The sequence below is a fragment of the Diadema antillarum genome, unplaced genomic scaffold (genome assembly GCF_040938485.1).
Source record: "Diadema antillarum isolate AM-2024a unplaced genomic scaffold, OU_Dant_1.0 seq00001043_RagTag, whole genome shotgun sequence".
Taxonomy (NCBI): Eukaryota; Metazoa; Echinodermata; class Echinoidea; order Diadematoida; family Diadematidae; genus Diadema; species Diadema antillarum.
Genome location: NW_027271874.1, coordinates 236648 through 253130, shown reverse-complemented (window position 1 = coordinate 253130; position 16483 = coordinate 236648). Strand labels below are relative to the sequence as shown.

Here is a 16483-nt window from a genome sequence, read left to right as displayed (position 1 = left end):
TATCTTTTTTCTTTTCTTTTCTATTTTTTTATTGGGGGGGGGGGGGTTTTGGGGGGGGCAAAAAATGCGTTTTGCCCCCCCCCCCCTCCACTTTTTGGATGGGGGGGGGGCGGGCGGCCGCCCCCCTGCCCCCCCCCCCCCCTCCCCCCCCACCCCTCCCCCCCCCCCCCCCCCCCACTTCCGGCGCCTATGCCCCTTCTGTACCAGTGTCAATGTGCAAAACTCTTACACAAAAACTTACGGGCAGATATAGCACATGATGACACGCAGACGCGGGGGACTGACGGAGGGTTAAACATGAAAATCTTATATGCTCTTTAGCAAAATATCATCTAGACGGAGTTCCTCATGTTTAGGTATTTGAATTGATTACAACATTTAATGGAAGTGCCAATTCGCTATATAATATTTACAAAACTATTCCACGCAAGTATAGTGTGGTGAATATCCAATTGGCTAACCTGCCTTCCTCTATATCTGCGTTAATGACACTTTATTAATCTTTACTATTAATAAATGGTTTGTTTGGTATAACCAGGGATCTACACTAGATAAACTCCTTTTTATCTCAAAGGAGGTGCCAATATAGAACTGTTTTTAACCTCATCCGAGCACATACACTATATAGCATACTGTCTCCCGACCATAAACTTTTTAAAACTACTTGGGCGCATTTCAATTTTGCCAGTTCACGTATAATCCACATAGTGTGGCACCCAGTAATACCAAGATTATTTACGATTGTTTCATTGCAGCAGTCATACACGGACGGATAGGCCTACACAATACTCGGCGGTCCAGTGAATGTCATCTTTCCTTTCAAACTATAATGAGAACCGTATCTGCCAGAAATCTATTTTTTTTTCTTTTCTCTGGATCTAGACTGTGGACCAGTATAAAAGAATCCGTTACGTTAATTTAGGAAATGACTCAAATCTCACTAACGAATCTCTTAATTCATTTAAGTTTAAACTGAAACTAGTTTTTTTTTTCTGAATTCATACTTATAGCAATTTCTTAACCTCCTTGACTTTCTTTGTGCATATCTTGTATTTCTGTCATTGTAGGGCCTGTATAACATTATTTGACTATTACAAGTGCCTCCGATCGCTCGGGTGATCACGCATAAGTCACTCTTTAGAAGTTTTGTGTTGCGGACATTCTTTTCTTTTTCTTTTTGATATTCTTCGACGTCTATGTTTCATACTTCATACAATTCCTTTATTGTAAATATCAAGTGAGAATTTAGTATTCTTCTAGTAACTTTTCATCAATGAGAAACACCCCAGCTATGAGCTGACGACACAGAGTTAGCATTTCGATTGGTATCGTGCGCACTACGGAGTGCTCGGCGCACGCACGTGCTTAATCCTGTATGTACTGGCACTCGCGCATCATCGTCCCTAGCCGCCTTCTACTCATATCGACAACGAGAGATCGGATACCACTCAACACCGCGCTACACGATATCGCTGCTTGCAGCGATCATCTAGCGCGTTCCATACGCTGTGTGTGTTATTGGTTGTACATCCCATTACACGTACCGCGGCCAGCGTAAATGAGGAACCCGGAAATTAAACGACCCACCAAATTTCCCTGATTTTCTCCGTGTTAAGCCGTTGATTGCTCGTCTGTTTAGTCTACACGGGTAGCTGACCTATAGCTGCAGCCGTCCTGGCAGATTGAATACCTTTTCCAACTTCTTTCAAAGTTTTGACAGCTTTACAAGGTAAAATTTTAATTGTTTTCTTCCACTTACATAGTACGACGCAGGTTCTCCGTTGGTTTGTACGGCAAATACTACGGTGTACATGGTGCATGGTGTAGCATGAATTGATAAAACGTGGGACATCCTCACGCTCTTGGCTCGGAAGCCGTGGAATTATGTTTCAGACTCAAGAGTAATTTAATATTATTCTAAGCTAGGCCCTACGCCGGACAGTGTGGTTTTTAACCATTAATGTATACTGGAACAATATGTGGTAAACGTGTGCTTGAATTATATGCAAGCTGACTATAAATTTACAGAAATCTAGCAGCGATATATGTGTAAAAAAGACTGTAGTCTGTAATGTTACAAAAGTCAAAGAGAGTAACATGCCTTTTTGAGGAAGCTTGTAAGTTGTAATATTTGACACAAGCATCGCATCTCGGGGCAGTGTAAGATCATTCATGGAAGACACAATCATGACCAGCTGATGACATGGGCATTGTTTAAAGGTTTAAATACGTTCTTATTTTACCTTTCACAAGTTTAGTGAAATGCAGACTGTCTACAATGTGTACAGTAAATTTAAACCAGGCCTAACGTTAGGCCTACTGTAGATTCTAGTCATAATGTAACCCCTGGGCACTGTGTAACCATTTTTGGAAATTTGTATAACAGTACGTCTATTGTATTCATTCTTATTTCTTTAATGATTTGAATTGATTTGTTTTTATGTGACTGGTTGGTAAGGAAGCATTAAGTAATGAATGCTTTGTTTTATACAATTATACAACTATATACATTGTATAAAATGGGTTCAAGGATGTATCCAATCAGAAGCACTGATGTGCTCTCTTTATCGTATTTTACTAACATGCACCGCCATGCAAAAAGTGGGCAACGAAAAAGCATCACAGCATGGCATGTTAACCTATGGTGGTACCTATGGTGTGGCACATTACTGAAAAAGTGTACTGCACGCTCACTCACTGACATCACAATGTGCATATAAGCATGTACTGTAGCAGTGCGCTGCGCACTCAATCAGTTGTTTTAACGGCGTAGCACAATCTCAACCAGACATCTCACAATCACTTTACCTCCGCAAAGGAAGGAGGTTCTATGTCTTCATTGGCGTTTGTTTGCTTGTTTGTCTGTGTGCAAAATACTGTACTGTAACTCAAAAAGTTGTTGACAGATATGGATGAAACTTGCAGAAAAAGTTTATAAAGACACAAGGAACAGATTATTACATTTTGGAAGTGATCCAGGAATTGTTAGATTTTTGAAAGATTTAAAAAAAACCTTTTTGCAGATAGGGTCAGTGAACTTTGGGAGTTCAAGCTGCGCATACAGTATTTGAGGCTTGCTCTCAAAAGTGTGTGCTCTGCTCTAGCGAGCAAGCTGATGACTTAAACAAAAGGCTTCTATATTTGGAAATGGGACTATTTTCAGTATGGGTGGAAATTACTTTACAATGTAGTTGCTGCTTGGCAGAGGTCTGCGCTCTCAGAGTGCTTTTCTAGTTTCTTAAACAACTTGTTCTATAGCTCATGTATCGACGTGTAGGAGAGTTGGGGAGAAAAATATTCGGACACCTTCCATTGGCTTTTGAGCAAGTTGTACAATTAGCTGAGTGGTATTCATCCTTGAAGGTATCATACTTCGAAAATGCCATTAATTTTTGACCCATTTTATTAAACAAATAATGCACAAGTTTAAGTTTGTGACGTTAGTTGAGATGCAGAGCTCTCACTTTCGGGTATTAGGGTATTCACAATGTTGTGCAACATGCATTCGGGTGCACCTCATGCATTTTTCACCAAATGTTGCAAATACCCTCAATACTGCATCTCCACTTTACAAACTCTCACCTGTGCATAATCATCTTTAGATGGGACTGATGACTGTACAATGTATTAAAAAGTCCCCTTCGAAGGTCTTGGCAATGAGGAAAGTGCCTTGCCTAGGCCCGCAACCAGTGCAGCTCTACACATAATATTGTACTTTTTAGGGGACTAGAACCGGGGACATGATTTGTGTCTGTGGTCTATCCACTGAGCCAAAGCAGACCCCCCTCATTGAAAACGTCAAGCAAAACAAAACAACAGCAAAAGACCAAAACAACAACAACAACAACAACAACAACAACAACAACAACAACAACAAAACCCTGCAAGCTGCCAGCGTTAACACATGAAGAAGTTTTGTGTTTCTGTGTTAGTTACAGGATATTCATGTTGTACATAATGATCCATGGTAAAACGTGTGGGCGGTAGCAATGTTTGTATTCTTTAGAAGGTCACACAAGTGTGCATCATTAAACTGTATGGTACAGTACTGGACTATGTATCTGCTTTACTATAGGCATGGAACTGTTGTACTCAGCACAATTTGTTTAAAAAAAAAATGCCCATCAAACTTGTCTCTCATAAAGTGAGCTTCTTTTGTAGATTTTGTCTGTGAACATGCATAATGTCAGAGACTCCAACCCCAAGCACCTTCTGATCTGGAGATTCTCCCGCCCGAAACCCCTAGCAAACGGGAGACTCCAAGTTGATGTGTGCGAAGCGCGAAGTTCCTGGGGTTCTAGATGTTCTCTGGTGCTATCTAAGGCTTATTTTTTTCAACATACGATAGCAATAAGTAAGAAATCCTTTCCACCGGGAGACACAGAGCTAGGGCGGGAGAAATCAAACCTCCAGCGGGAGAACGGGAGATTTTGCAAAAATGGGTTTTCGGCGGGAGATCTCCCGTCGAAAACGGGAGAGTTGGAGTCTCTGTAATGTACTTTTAATGTATCCATTCTTTTATCAGCCTTTATTGTACAGCTGTTGCCTGAAACAACTGGGAAATGAGAGCAAAGCTTCTCATCCGACCATTATTTACAACTTGATTTTTTTTCTTTGTTTCTTTGTGTCTTTTTGTGTTTGTTCCTTTGTTTGCATCATTTTTACCTCTGCCAAGGAAGGAGGTTATGTTTTCATAGAACTTGGTTTTCGTTTGTTTGTTTCGTTCTTTCTTTGTCTGTGTGCAAAATATCTCAAAAAGTTGTGAACGGATTTGCAGAGACTCCAACTCTCCCGTTTTCGTCGGGAGATCTCCCGCCGAAAACCCATTTTTGCAAAATCTCCCGTTCTCCCGTTTGAGATTTAATTTCTCCCGCCCTGGCTCTTTGTCTCCCGTTGGAAAGGATTTCTTGCATATTTCTATCGTATACTGAAAAAATAAGCCTTAGATAGCACCAGAGAGCATCTAGAACCCTAGGAATTTCGCGCTTCGCACACATCAACTTTGAGTCTCCCGTTTGCTTGGGGTTTCAGTCGGGAGAATCTCCAGATCAGAAGGTACTTTGGGTTGGAGTCTCTGGATTTGGATGAAACTTGCAGAAAAAGTTGATAATGGCACAAGGAACAGATGACTGAATTTTGGTACTGATTCGTGAATTGAATGGATTTTTGAAGGACTTTTTATCTTTTGGCTGGTGGGGTCAATGAACTTGGAAGTTCAAGCTGTGCATTTTTTTTTAGGTTTGCATAAAGTACACACACTATAAGTGCGTGCTCTAGTTTCTGCTAGGGGAGGCACGCCGTACAGCTTTAGTGGAAGTTGATATTTTCAGCATGCGTATAATGTACATTGTATCTATAGGTAGAAATCACTGATTTCTATGGAAGAGCAAGATCAGTGGAAATGAGCTGCTTGGCGGAGGTCTGCACTCTCAGAGTGCTTCTCTACATGTAGGTTTTTTTATTTTTTATTATTGTTTTCCAGTATTTCATATCATTTTAAAGGGGTCTTTGTACATTACACTGATTTAAAATTCATGTTTTGTACTCAGTAATGTGCAGATGTATTGCATAGCAGAATACAGTGCATCTGGGAAATCACTGATGTGAAATTCATTCCAATCATGGCCTTGTAATCATAGAGTATGACCAGCAATTACCAATAGCATGAAAATGTTACCTTCACAGCAGAATGAGCACAGGGTGATATGAGCAGATCATCAAATCTTTCCAGGTTTAGAAGCAAGATCAGTGGAAATGGGCTGGGAATGTATCATCTCATGGGCATCTTGGAACAGAAATTGAATTACAAATAGCAAGTCGAGGGAAGAGCAAGCTTTAGTTACAACAGCTATTACTAGCATTCTTTCAGACTACGGTACATTAATGTATGGACATACATTTTTGTAATTATCATTTTACAATAGGGTCTGGCGCCGGATTTTTAGCTGTGTAGGCTTTACGAAAATCAAAGCAGCGGAAAACTCAACTTCTCTTTTCATTTTATCATATGAAATGTATACAAAGAATGATTCTTGGCACATTTAGTGATTTGCTGTCGTACATGTACATTGTAAGTACAATTGTACATATGTAATGCATTACCTGTACATTCATGTTGTGTACTGTACAGTTGCACATTGCATAATTTACATTGTACAATGTCAGTGCCACAGCACCCTTAATAGGACAACACAACGGATAAACTGCAAATTAAATGAAAAGCTACATGGAGCAAAATATGTTTACCCTTGTATTAGAGTTACTGCAATTACCTCTAATACCATAGTAACTACATTGATACAATTTTAACAGTGCTAGATAATGTGTGTCCCGAAGGTTAGAAGGAATAGGTTATTATAGGCGCATATTGTCAGTATTAAAACATACATGTAGTGTCACTGCAACAATGAGTACAAGTTTGTGTGTATCACCTCTTCTGTTGCAATTTAAAGCTTTAATAAGTTACAATCATTGTAGTTTAGTACCGTACCAATACCATTTTGTAAAACCATGCAATGCAATGTAATCTGGACTTGCTAGTGAGAATGTGCAAGTTTTAGTACAGTTTGGCAAATCAGAAATGTTTAAATGCTAAAAGCAAAATGTTTGGTTACCATGTACAGTACCAACTATTTTAATTTCAGAGTCAGAATGTACTCTGTATAAATTCATGAATTTTACTTATTTCTAAAGATGCAATTTTACTCTGTGTATGTTGCAAATTTTTAATGCCCAGTAGTCAAAATGCAAACTATGAAAAGCTTTTGCAGGGTACAATCTTGCCTTTTAGCCTTGTCTGGAAACGTCATATCTGCTGGTATGAGACAAAGTCACTCTCGTCAGATCTGAGGGCTTTTTTTTCCTCCGACGTTATGGTTTGAGAATCAAACAGACCCCTTAAATTGAGAGTAGGCGCCCCTCGAATCTCCGGGGGTACTTATATTTTCTAGCTGATTATGAAGCAAATAAAATTATGGACTGGTGAAAGGATATAGCGTATTCATTTGGAGGTACGTGGGTAGTTGTACACCAGGCTGCTGTATGGCAATATGAAGTGATAATGCTTTGCCAAAGGGAGACATTCAAACGTGGAATAGAGCTTCCAGATTTAATGTAGCCAGAACTATCAAATGATCGTGCTTGATACTATTAGGGTAGCCATAACATAATAAATTACTCTCGAAATGGAATTGATATCAGGAGTACTTTCTTTGTTGAATTCATCTTATAAGTCGCGGGCTATGCTACCTGTTGTACATGTACATTTGTACATTAGGGCAAGTCCAAGATAAGGTCCCCTCAGAAGACAAAATTTCATCTTCGCTCAATATTGACATGTTTCGTATCATTTTGAAGCTTATGAGTTGAAGTTTTGATATCCGTGGAGGAAAAAATGATATTATGTAAATTTATGCAAATTTCAAGGGCTTCATTTGCATAAATGTGAAACATAGCGTTACGTATGGGACATTTATAAAAATTCATATTAATTCAATGGAAAGCAAATAATATTTGATTACTATGTGGACATAAGAAGTTCATCACATAGTTTAACTTGGTATGAAAATTTAGGGATTATGCAAATGATTATGCAAATTAGCTCGTGTCCTATCATGAGATGTCCCATACGTAACAAAATGAGGTCATTTTTTCAGGTTTTTTCTGAAATTGCTAAGGTTATTCTAATGCCCTTTTGGAAAGTTCGAATTTATTGTTTAGAGAAATTAAATACCAGAGAAAAAAAGAAAAAAAGTAAAAGAAATATTTTTTATTAGGCATTGAAATAATGATACGTATGGGACAAATGCGTTACGTATGGGACATCCTCATACATTGCATGTGAATGCATGTAGCTAGCTGGGAAGGTCTCTCAGTACACAAATGGTCAATCATCCTGGAGAAAGCATCCCAACTTTGTAGCTACTTTTTGAGTTATAGACACTTGAAACAATACATGAACTTGACTGAACAATTTTCAGAAAGGGGAAGGGGAAAATGGCAAAATATACAATGAAAAATCAGCATTAAAGGGATGGTATAGTTACTTGTAGTAATGGGGATTCAGTTTTCAACATTTAAAGATATGATTGGAAACGATTACATTTGTATATGAATTACTTAAGAGCATAAAATCCTAAGACTAGAGGAATTCAAAGTTCATGTGATGGAGATCCAATTTGAAATGGTTGTGATATATATAGAAAAAAAAAGTGAAATGATTTTTTTTTATTGCAAGTGATACACAAATTGTCCTTATTCAGTTTTCAGTAGTAGCCACAACAAAATTCAAGGGTATACATGTTTACTGAGGTGTGACTAGAATCAATGACCTGACTGCTAGACAGACATCATATACAGTTGTATCTACTCGATCACTGGGGTTCCACGCAGCAGGTATTGCTTATTTATCAAACTTAATATTTCTTTTGTCAAGTTGTTTTTTATTGAAACTAAATGGCAAACTGCCCTTCATCAATGGAAGTAAACACTTTAAAATATTCAAATTTTCAGTAGTAACTATCCTGATAAAAATAGGGCATACATACTCAGGTTGGTCATAAAAAATATAAAATATGATTGAATGTGATTATGATGGTAAATGTCTGGGGAATATTGTTCCCTTGTCAATCTGGATCAGTATTTGAGTAATTTCAAGTGATTCCACCTCAATAATTATGCAAAAATTAGTTTATAAGTATTTTGCAAAATTATTTTGCAAAATACCCATAAACATGGTTCTCCACACACTAAACGAATGGGGGACAAAGGGCACGCATACCCAGGTTGGTCATAAAAATATAAAAATATGATTGAATATGATTATGATGGTGAATATTTGGGGAATATTGTTTCCTTGACAATCTGGATCAGTATTTGAGTAGTTTCAACTGATTTTACTTCAGTAATCATGCAAAATACCCATAAACATGGTTCTTCACACACTATAATGAATGGGGGACAAACTGTCCCATACGTAACTGTCCCATACGTAACACGTCATGTCTGTCTTTAATTTGAACCTGTAATTAGAGCTTTTTGCCTAATGACATGAAACTTACCTGTGATAATCTTGAGTGTTGTGACTTTCATCACAGTGAGTTACAAGAAGTAGAATGATATACTTTCAGAGAGTTTTGAGGTTGAAAAAAATGTTCAAAAAAACAAAATTTTTCTGGTCCCATACGTAACGGCACATATTTTCTCTTCTAGAATATAATTGTCAAGGTCATTTTTCTCAATTTTTTTACATGATTATACTTCGTCTAGATATCAATCACCATGATGAAGTTCAATATGATCAAAGGCCATTAACACTATTTTTCAGGTCATAAAAGTCTCTGAATGTCCCATACGTAACGTGCGCGTTATCTTGGACTTGCCCATCTATGGTTCCAACCTATTTTATTCAGAATGGTGAAAGACAAACAGTAAACTTTTTTTTTCAGGACATATTTCATAGAACTGTAACTTTCCACACTGGGGGTGGGAGGCTACACTCCATGTACAAGCATTGCACACAGTACTACATGTAGTAATACTGATACTTACCAGGGCCCGTTTCATAAAACTTGTCATCAGTGACAACTGCCACATTTCTATGACAAATTTGCTCTCAGCCAATCAGATGCAAGGCTTTCAGTAGCTTGTCACATCTATGACAACTTGTCACTGATGACAAGTTTTATGAAACGGGCCCCAGATCTACATATTGTAGACATTAATTTTCACAAGACACAATGAGTAGGCTTTAAAAAGCAACTTTGAAATCATTCTCTGCACAGTTTCCAAGTACACGAAATGGAAAAGTCCGGTCAACTAGATTCATGTAAAATGTAGTTTTATACTGACTCTGATAATCAAAGTGCTATGGATACTGTATACAATGTAGAGGGTTTGTACATTGTAGACAGCTTGAAGCGTGTGCAGGTTCAGGGAAAAACAATTTACAGCCTCAGATGACTTTTTCCATAGAAAGAAACTGTTTGACCTGCCTATTTTACTTTCACAGGCAGAACTTGCCAAACTTGAAGTTTAGGTCAAAAACTTTAACTGTCGATGATTAGCTCCACTTGTGAATTCACGATGCGGGTTCACACGCACCTGAACTTTAAGTTACAATGTACAACTTATTGTACGAGCGAATCCTACACGACGATTACACCAAAAGTGCAGTCTTTGCTAGATGACCTTTAATATGACCATACAAAATAGCACAGCTGGAGGTTGACCCGGATGTGATCGAGAAGCGCGCTTACAGTATATCATAAACTCATAAACACGTTGATTATTGTGTCCACACGGAGCGAAACTACGAGTGGGGACCCCGTGGCTTGTGGAGCGAGCATAAACCCTAATAACGATGTCTCGTGGTTCTAATCATCGACTGAACTTCAAGATTGCTAACTTTGAAGTGTGTCAACACAGTGCTAAACTACATGCTAATCATCGAGAGTTAGATTTTTTACCTAAACTTAAAGTTTAGGAACAGCATGTGAACCTGAAACTACAATGTTGTTCCCAGTGTTTGAGTACAACCACTACGACTACTGAGCTTTGCTATGCTGAGCTACAAGTGTACAACTGTATGTGTACATACCGTGTGTACAAGTGTATATTGTACGATGTAGGACCCCTAGCTGAGCCTCATCCAATGACACTATGAGTTTCTTTAGTTATGCTCTTCATGTATAATAAGGAGCCAAAAGGATGCCAAGTGCTCAATATCACATTAGATCATTCCCAATTCATTCCCCATAAATATTCATTCCAAAATTAGAAGCAGCAAGCCTCGACTGCCAGCGAAATCACGCTGTGTACTTGGCTAACTGCCAAGAAAAGGAAAATGATCATGTGACAACACTGAAAGGGTACATTTGTACAGTACTTTGTTAATTGAATGTGAAAATCCCCTCAATCTCTACCCGTAAAGGACTTGAACAAGAGTTCTCCTATCCATCGGAAGCAACAAGGCAGTCAGAGACCTACAGTACACTGTACCAGGTTTTGCAATTTAGTGAAAGATGGTGTGTACATACCTGTACACACACAGTCCAGATACATTGTGTACAATTTTGTACGACTTTTCAGGTATTCAGATTTTTGCTGGCACTCTAGGTCAAATGAATATGTGAATGACCTAAAACATCACATCTCCTGTATGTAAAATGTACATTGTATTGAAACGTTTTTGTTTTGTTTTTTGTTTTTTGCTTTGTTTTTACACTGTACTTTAAATCTTTTGTAGGCCCCATTACAATTGTAGCTTTTCCACTGGAATATCTACGCTTTCTTCGCACGGTATACAATCTGTCCAATATGTACAGTGTAGGCTACCTATTGTATTTTTGTATGTTCCCATACATTGCAGGAGAAAAAAAAAAAAAGACACATACTGGTATGATGTGAACTACTACATCAGCTCCAATTCGTGAAAATTTCATGTCATGAAAATATATAGTGTTTTACAGTACACAAATAGTGATCGACGTACAATCTGTAGTTAGCAAGCTTCTGATGAAATACAGCATGTACAACTACTGTACATGTACGCCATTTGTATTCTAATGATGAGTCTATTTTTTTGTGTGTGAATTGGGACTTCCTGACAGTTTCATGAGAGGATAAAAATTCGCGATCATGGATTACAGTCTATGGATAGAGAATGTATGCGTGCACATCATGTTCAAGTCAAGATCAGAGTTAATAATCTTGTTAATAGTTCATGAACAGCACCCAACTCGCAAAATGATGGCGAATACAGTATTGTTCTAAAAAAATAAGAGCAATAGAATTTATGATTACATGTGTACTTGTGTAAATTCCTAAGATGGTACATGTTGTACAGACAATCCATGAACTGCAAAGCCCCTATCTGAATCTGTAGACCAAATCCACTTTAAAGGGACAGTACAGTATTGGTGGAGATGAGAATTGGGCTTTTAACTTTTTGCAAGATACCAAGAAAACACTTATGAAATAGTACCGGTACAGAGCATACCATTTTAAGAGGAATTCAAAGTTTACTTGATTGAAATTGGGTTTGGAATGACTGAAACATCCAAAAACAAGGTAAAACAAAGCGATCGTGATAAAGTGTGGGTCCCACACTTTATTAGAATCGCTCTTTTTTGGATATACCTCAGTCATTTCAAAACCAATTTTCATCAAATAAATGTTAAATTCCTCATATGTAATTACATGTTCTTTTATATTTCATAAAAGGTTTCTCATTATCTCACCAAAAAATGTTAGAAACCTGAAATTAGGTCTCAATCAAAACTATACGATCCCTTTAATCTCCTGTACATGAATTTTAATATGGACAGAGCTACGATGTAGAAAGTGAAGCCTACGACACATTCGTTTCGTTAAACAGTATCATGGACAAACCAGTTTTGGATTCCAAGTCGGATGTCACCACTCAATGTACACTACAGGCACAGTGCTGTCTGACCTGGTATGGGTGGAAGAAAACCTACAGGCTGGAAGGAGTTTTCACACTTTCACTATTGTAAACTTGTATGGAACTGTGTTTAGAAACTCTTCTTATACTTTTCAAGTACTAGTACAAATCTAGGAGAAACACATTCACACTCATAATTCTCTAAGTGTTCATGTTTCTTCTATGATACATGTCTGTACATTCGTATAACATTTGGCCAATAGTGGTACATGGTTTTGCTCTCAAGTAGTTTTAGTTTCAGGTGCATGCATTTGAAGTCTAAACTCTTTTGACCTCTACAATAAAATTTGCTATCAGAAACAGGAGGATGAGCTCATTTGACCTTCTATCAACTTTTGTTATGGTGCTTCAAGTACTGTACAATCGTACATGGCACAGTCTGTAAAGCAGTTGTTGCGTGTCAGCATTTATACCACCTCAATACCTACACTGTATTTGATTTGAGCAGATCATGGAGTTTGTAACACAAGGTGTGTCCATACTGTACACATAGAAATAAAAAAATATGTTTGTACATTCCTTTAGTTGGTGGTATACAAAGCATGAAGACCACTGCAGAACCCTTCACAATTCTTGAAACATTGAGATTCAGAACTGCATGTAATTAAGATTTCACAAAGAAACAAGATTACCGTATACCAACGAATTCGATCACTTTTTTTCATAGTCTGAAACCCCTCAGTGCGACAAGATACAGAGAACGCTTGCATCTGGAGAAGCAATCATCATGAGGAATGAGCGCTACACTGTATATCTCCCACAGACTGTCTTTCATCTCGGCTCGACAATCTAATTATCAGCAATTCTTCAGATCCCCGGCCGCATGCAGAAGACAGTGACATCCTTTTCAGGATCGCACAGCCCCAATATAATTACTGTAGGGGACAGGATATCAAGAAATGGCATGGGACATGGAGGAACTTTTCTACGCTCTCACTATCATACTGACATTAAAGTGTGCACGACGTGCTGTGCCCAGAAAACTTTTGATTGAAAAGGGAATGTCATCTTGATACAAATTTCGGTCATATCATCAAGCATATTGATACATGTACAGCACACAGATGAAATTCTATATGATATGTATACAATTCATATTACAAATTTGTGCATTTATCTGTCACACTATACACATATGAAAATACATAAAAGTCACTTGTAAACAGTCTGAATACGTACAATAAATGTCACTTTAATATTCAAATACAAAGTACCAGTACCCTGGTATCAGTACCCTAGGAGTTAGGACCTTTGCAAGGATATAGCAAGCTTATGTTGCCAATGAAGTTTCACTTTTCCTTGTTACACTACCAACAATCTTAATATACACAATGTGTGCAATGTGGAATTTGACAATTTGAATGGGATTGTTGTACATTTATGTACAACGTATATCATACCATTTACAACATTCTGAGCTTCATTTCACCAATTGCCTGACTGAGTCTCTCAAAACTGCCTCTTTAAAACATAATATTGTAAATCGCAAACCACATATAAGGTACTAGTTCTTTGGCTCTAGAAATGCCTTTAGGCCATGAAACTCTTATACACGTTGTACAAAACAAAGTTCTCTATTATATTTATATGGCAATATTTACACAAGACACAAACATGAGTATTATTTTTTTTCCCCTCCAGCTTGAATGCAAGCCATAAATGATCATCATAAACTTGTTATAGATCTTTTTATAGCTACAGCCAATGGTTGAATGTGTGTTTGACCCGTTACACAGGAAAGGCAGCCTGAGGCCTGCTTTTTGTGGCCGGCCTAAGGCCTGCTTGAGGTCACTTTGCGAACCGTTTCCATATTTGCTTCGGGCCGGCTCTAGCGATGATGCTCCTCATGGACCCTGTTTACACATGTATGGGCTGGACTCACATTGCCTTTCCCTACCCTACTGTAGGACAGCCCTACCTAGACTAACATTTCACGTGGTATACACCGTATTTTGTTTCGACACTCTACCGCGCTCTCGCAGTACAGAGGGTCATGTGACCAGTCAATCGCAGCTCTCCGAAAGCAGGCCTCAGGCCAGGTACCATTTGCACATTGCCGAGGGCCTGTCTGAGGTCGGCCTCAGACCACATCCAGAGGTGGCCTGAAGTGGAGTGTGTGGTAAGCCCGAGGCTGGCCCGAGTTTTGTGTGACCATTTTATATTTAAAGTGTAAGAGAAAGTCGGCCTCAGGCTGGCTTTCTCTAACGTGTATTAGACAGGAATCTTTGTTTTGAGCAGGGAGGTGGGCTGTTTTGAGTGAGATTTGGCACTGAAAGTACATTATGTAGTATGAAAATGTTCAAAATATTAAAAAAAAATGTAAAAAAGCAGCCAGTCAACGTCCTGATAGTCAGAGAATTTGGTTAATCAGTGACTGGATAATAAAGGTCTGACTGCACAACCTTGCAATCTCATACGTGTAATTACAATATACTCAGGATACTCTACAAATTCCAAGGAGGTGTACACTGTATCAGTTGACAGAGAAAATAGTAATTACCCAATATGGGCAAGTCCAAGATAACGCGCACGTTACGTATGGGACATTCAGAGACTTTTATGACCTGAAAAATAGTGTTAATGGCCTTTGATCATATTGAACTTCATCATGGTGATTGATATCTAGGAGAAGTATAATCATGTAAAAAATTGAGAAAAATGACCCTGACAATTATATTCTAGAAGAGAAAATATGTGCCGTTACGTATGGGACCAGAAAATTTTTGTTTTTTTGAACATTTTTTTCAACCTCAAAACTCTCTGAAAGTATATCATTCTACAACTTGTAACTCACTGTTATGAAAGTCACAACACTCAAGATTATCACAGGTAAGTTTCATGTCATTAGGCAAAAAGCTCTAATTACAGGCTCTAATTAAAGACAGACATGACGTGTTACGTATGGGACAGTTACGTATGGGACAGTTTGTCCCCCATTCATTTAGTGTGTGAAGATCCATGTTTATGGGTATTTTGCATAATTATTGAAGTACAATCAGTTGAAACTACTCAAATACTGATCCAGATTGTCAAGGAAATAATATTTCCCAAATATTCACCATCATAATCATATTCAATCATATTTTTATATTTTATGACCAACCTGGGGATGCATGCCCTTTGTTCCCCATTCGTTTAGTGTGTGGAGAAGCATGTTTATGGGTATTTTGCAAAATAATTTTGCAAAATACCCATAAACAAATTTTTGCATAATTATTGAAGTGGAATCAGTTGAAATTACTCAAATACTGATCCAGATTGACAAGGGAACAATATTCCCCAGATATTTACCATCATAATCACATTCAATCATATTCTATATTTTTTATGACCAACCTGAGTATGTATGCCCTATTTCTATCAGGATAGTTACTACTGAAAAATTGTATAGTTTTAAGTGTTTACTTCCATTGATGAAGGGCAGTTTGCCATTTAGTTTCAATAAAAAACAACTTGACACAAGAAATATTAAGTAGCAATGTACCTGCTGCGTGGAACCCCAGTGATCGAGTAGATATATGATGTCTGTCTAGCAGTCAGGTCATTGATTCGAGTCACACCTCAGTATGTATACCCATGAATTTTGTTGTGGCTACTACTGAAAACTGAATAAGGACAATTTGTGTATCACTTGCAATAAAAAAAAAATAAAATATATTACTTTTTTATATATATATATATATATATATATATATATATATCACAACCATTTCAAATTGGATCTCCATCACATAAACTTTGAATTCCTCTAGTCTTAGGATTTTATGCTCTTAAGTAATTCATATAATTGGTTTCCAATCATCTCTTTAAATGTTGAAAACTGAATCCCCATTTCTACAAAAACTATACCATCCCTTTAATGCTGATTTTTCATTGTGTATTTTGCCATTTTCCCCTCCCCCTTTCTGAAAATTGTTCAGTCAAGTTCATGTATTGTTTCAAGTGTCTATAACTCAAAAAGTAGCTACAATGTTGGGATACTTTCTTCAGGATGATTGACCATTTGTGTACTGAGAGACC

At 37.7% G+C, this 16483-nt stretch overlaps 1 protein-coding gene across 1 annotated transcript in view; it reads left to right on the top strand.

The window, feature by feature from the left end:
- Nucleotides 1-1452: 1452 nt before the first annotated feature.
- Nucleotides 1453-16483, top strand: part of LOC139743058 (CYFIP-related Rac1 interactor B-like) — a 77014-nt gene continuing 61983 nt past the window's right edge. Inside the window, exon 1 of the mRNA XM_071653566.1 lies at nt 1453-1729. The gene's annotated coding sequence lies outside the window, so the exon portion shown is untranslated. The remainder of the gene's footprint in view (nt 1730-16483) is intronic.